General features: G+C 33.1%; 1 protein-coding gene across 1 annotated transcript in view; it reads left to right on the top strand.

Annotated features, from left to right (window-relative positions):
• Positions 1–8,615, top strand: part of LOC128248319 (disorganized muscle protein 1-like) — a 58,549-nt gene that overhangs the window by 599 nt on the left and 49,335 nt on the right. The gene's annotated exons all lie outside the window — the stretch shown is intronic.

Genomic DNA, 8,615 nt, shown 5'->3' with positions numbered 1-8,615 from the left:
ATATACGCACATACACAATTACCCATCCGGCTCTTTTTCTATTTCCTTATTTTCTTATCCCCTTTATTGGGAAATTAAATCCGATACATGCCATGAATAATTAAAACTTATAATGAAGTTTTATTTTTATAAAAGATTTTTAAGCACATTTTCTTTGAAATTTCTATCCTTTAAAATAATTGAATCGTTATTCTAACAATTTAATTTACATTTTTTCTTCTTCCGTTTCATCCTTCCCACGTTTTAAATATTTGCTTACCTGTAATCAGCAAGATTAAAGCTGATGTTTTCTCTCAAACTTCTTACGTTAACAAATACGTTGATGTAGATGTTTGCGAAAAAATTGTTTGAATTTAATATGTTGAAAACGTGTTAATTAAAACTTAGTCATACATTTTAAATAGGAAATCGAATATACTTTAACTACATTATCAATAAACTAAGCTTTGTAACACCGCTAAACACAATTCATCGTCTTAAATTAAGATGTTTTACTTTTAATTACGATTAATTCAACTTCGATCAGTTTAGCAGGAAAGAAAAATGTTATTTGGAATATTTCCTTTTATAAGAACCGTTCTTTTTCTATTATTATTATTAATATTATTATTGTTATTATTATTATTATTATTATTATTATTATTATTATTATTATTATTATTATTATTATTATTATTATTATCATTATATCACCACAAAGTTTACATTAAGAAAAACATTATGGACAGCACAGCGCTAAATGAAGAATGTGTATGTATGTGCGTGAGCGTGTATTGTTTTTGCGTGTAAACCAGACTAACAAAGTTTATAAAAAAAAGAAAGAAATCAACAGTATGTAATCTTCAATAGGGAAGAGATGTTTAAGGGCTGCTCATAGAAAAACCCCATAAAAAACCATGGGTACTCTGACTTTTGGGGCAGATGCTTTTTTTTCCTATCCATTTTTCCAACTACAGGCGTATGCTCAAGGCAGACCGGTTCACTCGCACCATTCACGCCACTTTCATCCACCTACAATAAGACGGCGAGCTGGCAGAATCGTTAGCATGCCGGACAAAATGCTTAGCGGCATTTCGTCTGCCATTACGTTCTGAGTTCAAATTCCGCCGAGGTCGACATTGCCTTTCATCCTTTCGGGGTCGATAAATTAAGTACTAGTGAAACACAGCGGTCGATATAATTGACGAGTCCCCACCCTACAAATTTGAGGCCTTTTGCCTCCAGTAGAAAAGATTATCATTGTTATTATTATTATTATCATTATTATTATTATTAATATTATGGCGGTGAGCTGGCAGAATCGTTAGCACGCCGAGCAAATTGCTTAGCGGCATTTCGTCCGTCATTACGTTCTGAGTTCAAATTCCGCCGAGATCAATTTTGCCTTTCAACCTTTCGGTGTCAATTAAATAAGTACCAGTTACACACTGGGGTCGATGTAATCGACTAGTCCCTTGCCCCAAAATTTCAGGCCTTGTGCCTTCAGTAGAAAGGATTATCATTATTATTAAGAATTCTTTAATTATTTATTCGAAAAACTTTAGCATTACATCTTACCTGAGAATTTGATATTTTAGTTTTACAACGAAGTTGAAATTTAACATTTCTCATATTTAATTCAAAAGCAAACAAAATACTGCAGAGTTTCTCGAAAAGTTTATTTAGAATCTGTGTTATCATAGCAAATGCCTTTTTTTTTGTTTTTGTTTTTAGTTTCGACACATTGTCAGTTTACTCCCAGCCATCCACAACGTTTTATTTGGTAAACTAACAACATTCCTCTACAAAAAAAGTTCGTCCATCTCCCATTTTTTAAAAAATTAAATCTATATTAAAGTTTTTAAACTTCTCGACATTTCTGGTTCCAATACCAAGCAACGTACCTACTTAAATACATATATATATACACACACAATCGCATGCACATACATACATGCATGTTCATATACCTACATACATGTACATATACATACATACATGTACATTTACATACATTCACGCGCGCACACACATTAAATCTGTATAGGTAAATTATTTAATCCTTTAAGATACTTTCTAACAAGAATATTAGTCTTGCAAAATCTTTGCTGGTGACAGACTAAAAGTAAAGTATTAAATAAAATTATAGATTTACCTAAACAATGAAAAAAAAAGTTTGTGGTAATGATGTAATCGGTATTTCACCCACACAGGCATACACACATACACAAATATACATACACATACACGCATATACATACCCCACCCACTCACACACACAGCCACTTTCAGTCTGCTTGTAACTATGATGTCTGATTAGTACTCCGCGCATGTAGATTCGCTACCTTTATAAGGGAAATCTGATAGGTACAGTGTGCAGCTGGGTTGCTTATTTTGAAACACTAGATAGAATTTTCTTATTTACCTTTATAATTTTTATAATAGCAAATGAAAATAGACGTTTTCGCTCGATAAATTATTATGACGGATTTGTTTACTCCCATTCCTGTGTAATATTTCTTATAATACTAAACGCTAAATAAATATAATATTATAATCAAATGAAATTAATATAAATATCTGTGTATGTCTTTTCCTCAAAAACAGAGATGTTTTAAAAATTGATAAATGTTTACCTCTGCTAGAAGACGCCCATCCCCCATCAAAAAATGGATAGGATGCTAAGATTAAGCACATTGCTTATCCTTTCAAGTTCCACCGTGACATGATACCAGATGAAGAAACTATTTATCGGCTATCATGTTTTAAAAAGTTACAATAATCTTATGTACCCGCTCAGTTAGAAAAAAAAAAAAAAAGGGAAAAGCATTTACAAAATGGAATGAAGCAAATACGAAACTAGATAGTCTGGAAATTTGCCACAGACGAAAAATTAGCTAGAAATATTGCTAGAGCAAAGAAATGGGCATAAAAGTAAATAAATTTGCAACAAGTGAATGGCGTTATCGTTTCAATTCCTTCATTCTCATTCCAAATGATTTTATTGCAAAATTTTAATCCTCCAGCTGTAAAAAAAAAAGAAAAGATAGAAATTAGGCAAATGGATGGATGTATCCCTGTATCTAAATGTATTTATATACACCTGTATACAAACATAAATATGTGAGTGGTTATATCAAATGATATATATATGCCATTAAACACTTTCATATCACTTAAACTACGGTTAGTTTATCTATGAAATATTTGTAAACCTTGCTTAAAGATATAATATTTAGAAGAGAGCGAATTGAATATCATTTTCACATAATCTATTTTCTTCCACTTTTTTCTTCAATATTTTCTCCCATAACATTACAAAACGTACAGATTTTATACGGGTCCAGGAAGAAGTTACAACAAAATTCGTTCATACACACAATATTCGAATGTATTTAAAAACAATCTAGCTGTAATTGCACCGTTTTAAGATTGTATTGCCGAGATCGCCTTCCCAATTTCAAACCTTTAGATTTTATCTACCCGCCACCACTTCCTGAATTCCCCTTCCCACCTGTCAGCATTCTCACAGCATGCAGTATGGATCTGATATCAAAATAGGCTGGAATATTTTATTCTGGAAACTTACTGATTATTTCAAGCTTATGAAAAATCCATACATTAAACCATCCTTAACACCAATAAGAATATTGTTAACTGGTCGCTCAACCGATTAGAAATAGCAACCAATTTTTTTCAATTCTAACGTCTTAAAATGGATGGACGTGTTACAGTCATGTAATCTTAGTTATACACAAAAGTCAGATTGGTCAATGATGGTTCCTCTTTGATCATATGCTTTTTTTTAATCAGAGATGACCTGGGGCTAATCAACAATTTATCATCCATTTTTGTCGCCTTCTGTCGTAAATCATTTTCAGATGCTATGAGTTCATCCTGTCATCTCTGTAAAATGTATAATATGATAGGACAATTAACATCATTAAAGATATTTTACTCTGGCACAAGGCCAATTTGTGCATGAAAGTAATTAAGTCCATTAATTTGAATTCATTATATTACCTTTAATTATTTTATCAACCTCTGAGAAATGAAAGATAACATCTACCCTGTGAGATGTAAATTCAATTTCGAGGAACAGAACTAAATATTCTAAGCAGTAAACGTGGCACTCTTCAAATCTATCAACACAATAGACTTTAATGCTAATGGTATTGTAAAGGTAAAAATAAAGGTATCTGGTTGGCGTAAATCAAAGTGACGTACTAAGTTTTATCCTGCTAAATTTTGTTTTTAAAATCTCGCTAACTTCAACTGTTATCTCTTTTTCGTCGATAACATACGTATGACTAAAATACTAAATTCAATTCAGTCCATGAATCTGGTCTTATCTCAAGGAAAAGAAAAATTAACAAATAAATGAGAAAAATGTGTGCACCGCTGGCCAAATAATTCACTTTCAGAATATTTGGAAAGCAGATAAAAAATGTTAAACAAATCATAAATTGAAGAGACTTTCTAATAAAATAAGGAAGCTGATACCAATAACGAACCCCAAAGAAATCCGTATAAAGATAACTAGTTCCAACTATTGGATTCAAATTTTGGCACAAGGCCAGCAATTTCGGGAGGGGGTAAGTCAATTACATCGAGGCCCAGGGCTCAATTGGCATTTGTTTTATCGACCTTGAAAGGATGAAAGGCAAAGTTGACCTGCCAGACGGAGCATCGTTGCTCTAACCAGTAGCGCCCCTTTTGTATTCTGAATATAAATCTTATATTTTTTTCCACCGGGGTCGATATCTTAATGAAATACTGAGCTACATTCAATCAACTTTATCAAATCAGTATAAGTATTTGCACTTAAATCAATGTAAGATATTTTATTCTCAGCTATAAGAATGCTACCTCACCGAAGACTGGGTCTTTTGATTTGATTGCCTTATATGTCTGGCAATATATTCAGTTAGTTCCCCCCAACTCTTTCTTTAGCGAAAATTAGAATTCATCGAAGAAAGAACATTTTATAAAACGATACTTTAAAAAAAAGTACGAGGGGGTGAATGACCTCACACAGCAGTAGCATAGTTGGTGAAATGGCGAGGGGGTGGATACTTTTATGGAGGTGGCGCTGTTTGTTCTGTACATAAGCCTGCATAAGCTTGAGGGCACAGTGGGGTAGCAAATTCAAGGGCTGCCTCGGGCAGTATACACACTAGCTACGCCATTGTCGCGCAAGGCGCGAGAGAAGACAGCAAGTATAGGAAAACGCTGCAATATGAATTACTAGAAAGCTGGTTGAATTTAAGATGGCAGATTAGCATAATTTGTAGAGCATATGTCATGATGGCTTAAAATATTTATTTCTGGGCCCTGATGTTCTGGGTTCAAATCAAGACGCTAGGGACCATTAAAAAGTACCAAGATCAATTTTGCATTCCACTCTTTCTGGGTCGTTATAATTCAGTACTACTTAAGTAGATGGGTCAATTTAATCTAGTAAAATATGTCGACGATGCCAATACTAAGCTCAATAAGTATTTCTTACTTTTGGTAAACTAAAAAAAAAAAAAAAAAAGATAAGTTCCCGAATATCTGGATGTGAAAGCCATTATTTATTCCAGAAAAAAAAATCGATTTAATAGGTGTTGCTAATATCGTTTGAAATACATGAATGACATATCTTATTGCATCCCTGTAAAAAGAACAAGTAGTAATTTCACCCACATGATATCTATGAGAGATGAAACTCCAATATTTCCTTAATATTCTAGCTTGTGATATATATAGTCACATGCATATCGCTTACAAAAACAGAAAAACTGTTCTTATGTAGATGTTATCGTTTCTCATCTAACCAGACACCTGTATATAATTTAAGTTAGTAATGCAAGACGGAGCATAGTCATGTTATGCGAGAAAGAGTAACAGAGAGGGGGGGGGCGAAGTGTGTGTGTGTGTGAGGAGTGTTCTAAATCTAAGTAGCATTCAAAGAATTCGGAATTCCTCTTAGGTGCAGCTTCCCTATTGATAAATAAATAGTTAAACGTGGATAATGCTAAATTTGAACTAGATAAAGTTAGATAGATCATCATCCAAACAATCCTTTGTGATTTACCAGATTATCGTTCCTCCACAGATAACCACTTTCAACTTAGTAGATTAAGACCGGAAAACGTGGCCGTATGGTTAAGAAGCTCGTTTTGCCACCATGAGGTTTCGGTTTCAGTCCCACTGTGTGATACCTTCGGCAAGTGTCTCCTACTATAGCTCGCAGGACCGACTAATAACTTCTGAGTGAATTTGGGGAGGGGAAACTGTATGGAATCCCATTATATATATATATATATCATATGCTTGTGCTTGTTCTCCCGTACAATAGCACTGAAGGCAAGGTATAAACACATGATCTTTCCACTGAGAAATTAACATTTTATCCACTCAATCTTGGTTTTTCTTTGAGAATCGCCAGCACAGTTTTCCTAATTTTTTACAGATGGGGAAAAGCTTAGATGAAGTGCTATTTAGAAGCATTCCTGATCTACATTCATTAAAGTGCGGTGTGAGCTCTAGCTTATATCCTGTATAAAACACAATATCTTACTACATTCTCAAAACTTTCCAGTTGGTCGGAAAAAACTTATTTCGTGTATTGATGCTAATGTTCTCATTTAGAAACTGTTAACTGCCCGCTTAGTTTCTCTTTGCTTTTAGAATAAGAAGAAAAATACCATGTTAATTTCTTTCCTGAGGCAAAAATAGTCAGTACCCATTGGTATTTGTTGCTACATTAAAAGAAAACGTTCACATTTATACGTTGGTAAAGGCATCACGTATATCCTCTCTCTATTTCCCTTTCTCTCTTATTATCTTCCTTCTCATCCAATCAAAAGCAACACCCGGTCGTAAACATTAAATCTCTCACAAACATATCTTTCATTAACTAAGATCTCCAATATATTCTGAAAAGGAGCTCAAGTAATATGTACGAACAAATCAAAAACATTAGTTCCCTTTTAGAAACACTTTAATTCGTCTGTTCGTAAACCACATAACAATCTCTATACAGTCTTGATTACTCTGTCACGTTTGGAAATCCATCTCGTACACAAATTCATACATGTAGTTATCTACAAAATTAGGTTCCGTTCATTAAATGCGAAGGCAGAATCTGAAGTTACAAATACTGAGAGATAATCTGGATTCCTTTTGTGATCTAAAAGTTACTTGCTTTTTATAAAGGTTACTTCTTTGCGGTACCAGAACTTACTAGATGATACGATGTGCCAGCTGTACTCAATCAAATATTAGACCGTATCAAAAGAAAGAAATACCCTATGCTCGAATAGTAGACCATTCGTTACAAATAATATCTAATTTTGGAGTTCTAAGCTTTTAGAATTACTACAGCGTCCTCTGTTTGTTTGAACATTCATTGTCACACTTCACTTGAACAGATCTGTTATATCTATATCTCCATTTCTAAATAAAAACATCACTCATTTGTCTAATCGCATATGCTCGAAATAATCTCTTTGAAATAATCAAATGACCCGAATTCCAGCATTTAATTAACATGTTAAAGATTCTACTAGATCTTTTTTAAAAAAAGAAGTCTTTATATATGGTCTTACGTTTATGTGAGCAACCACAGTGAAATGACACAAGATAGAATATTAGACCAATAACCGTACACTCACTCAAAATACTAACGACTTTATAAATTATCTATCGTATTAGGACCATGAAATCTATTTCAGGTGTGTGTGTGTGTGTGTGTGTGTGTGTGTGTGTGTGTGTGTTTGTGTATGTGTGTGTTAGGTTCTATATGATGAAGGTAGTGGATGAAAGCTAAGCACTTGGAAACCTAATGAATCCATCATACCATTCTTAAATATGATACTGCAAAGTTAATACCAAAATTTAGTTTCATAATAGTTAATATTTAAGCGGCGAGTGTTGTAGAGTATGAGTGAGTGGTCCAATTTTGTGATTATTTTGAATTTGTGGTAATTTATTTCGAATTTCTGTTTTGCTTATGTTAATATATTTACGAAATATTTTAGTATCAATTTATTCTCTCTAAAGATGTTAATTCAGCTGTGGCCAGTGGCGCATTGAGACAAACGTTACCAGCTTCTTATGCTCACGTCAAACTATATACGGTGCCTCAGCATTCAAAATTAGTTACGGAACTCTACTTTACAATTATGTAATAAAGTACAAATAAGATATACTCAATATGTTCAAATTAATTTGCTCTTGCTAAAGTATGAAATGCAATATTAGACAAATATAAGTGTATGAAATACCATACAACATAAGTTCTTGGTTTATTACAACTATTTCCATCTATAAAGGGCGTGTTATAATTAGTTGGATGGTAATCTAGACCAATTCTATATAAGAAGGGGAGATAATCCCAAGAGTCAAGAATTTCTCCAAAGTCAATGTGCCATTAAAAAAAAGAACATGCTTATTGTCTTGAGAGATGAGAGGACAACTGTAGACAGGTGTTTCTACCGGGTTATTTTGTTAAACTACATACTGTGTCTCAGCAACCTAAATCAGTCATCTACTAATACACACACACACACACATACACACACACACATATATATATATATACGTATATATATATAATTATTTATATATATATATATATATATATATAT

The sequence above is a fragment of the Octopus bimaculoides genome, chromosome 7 (assembly GCF_001194135.2).
Source record: "Octopus bimaculoides isolate UCB-OBI-ISO-001 chromosome 7, ASM119413v2, whole genome shotgun sequence".
Classification (NCBI taxonomy): domain Eukaryota; kingdom Metazoa; phylum Mollusca; class Cephalopoda; order Octopoda; family Octopodidae; genus Octopus; species Octopus bimaculoides.
This window is presented reverse-complemented; position numbering and strand designations above follow the sequence as displayed.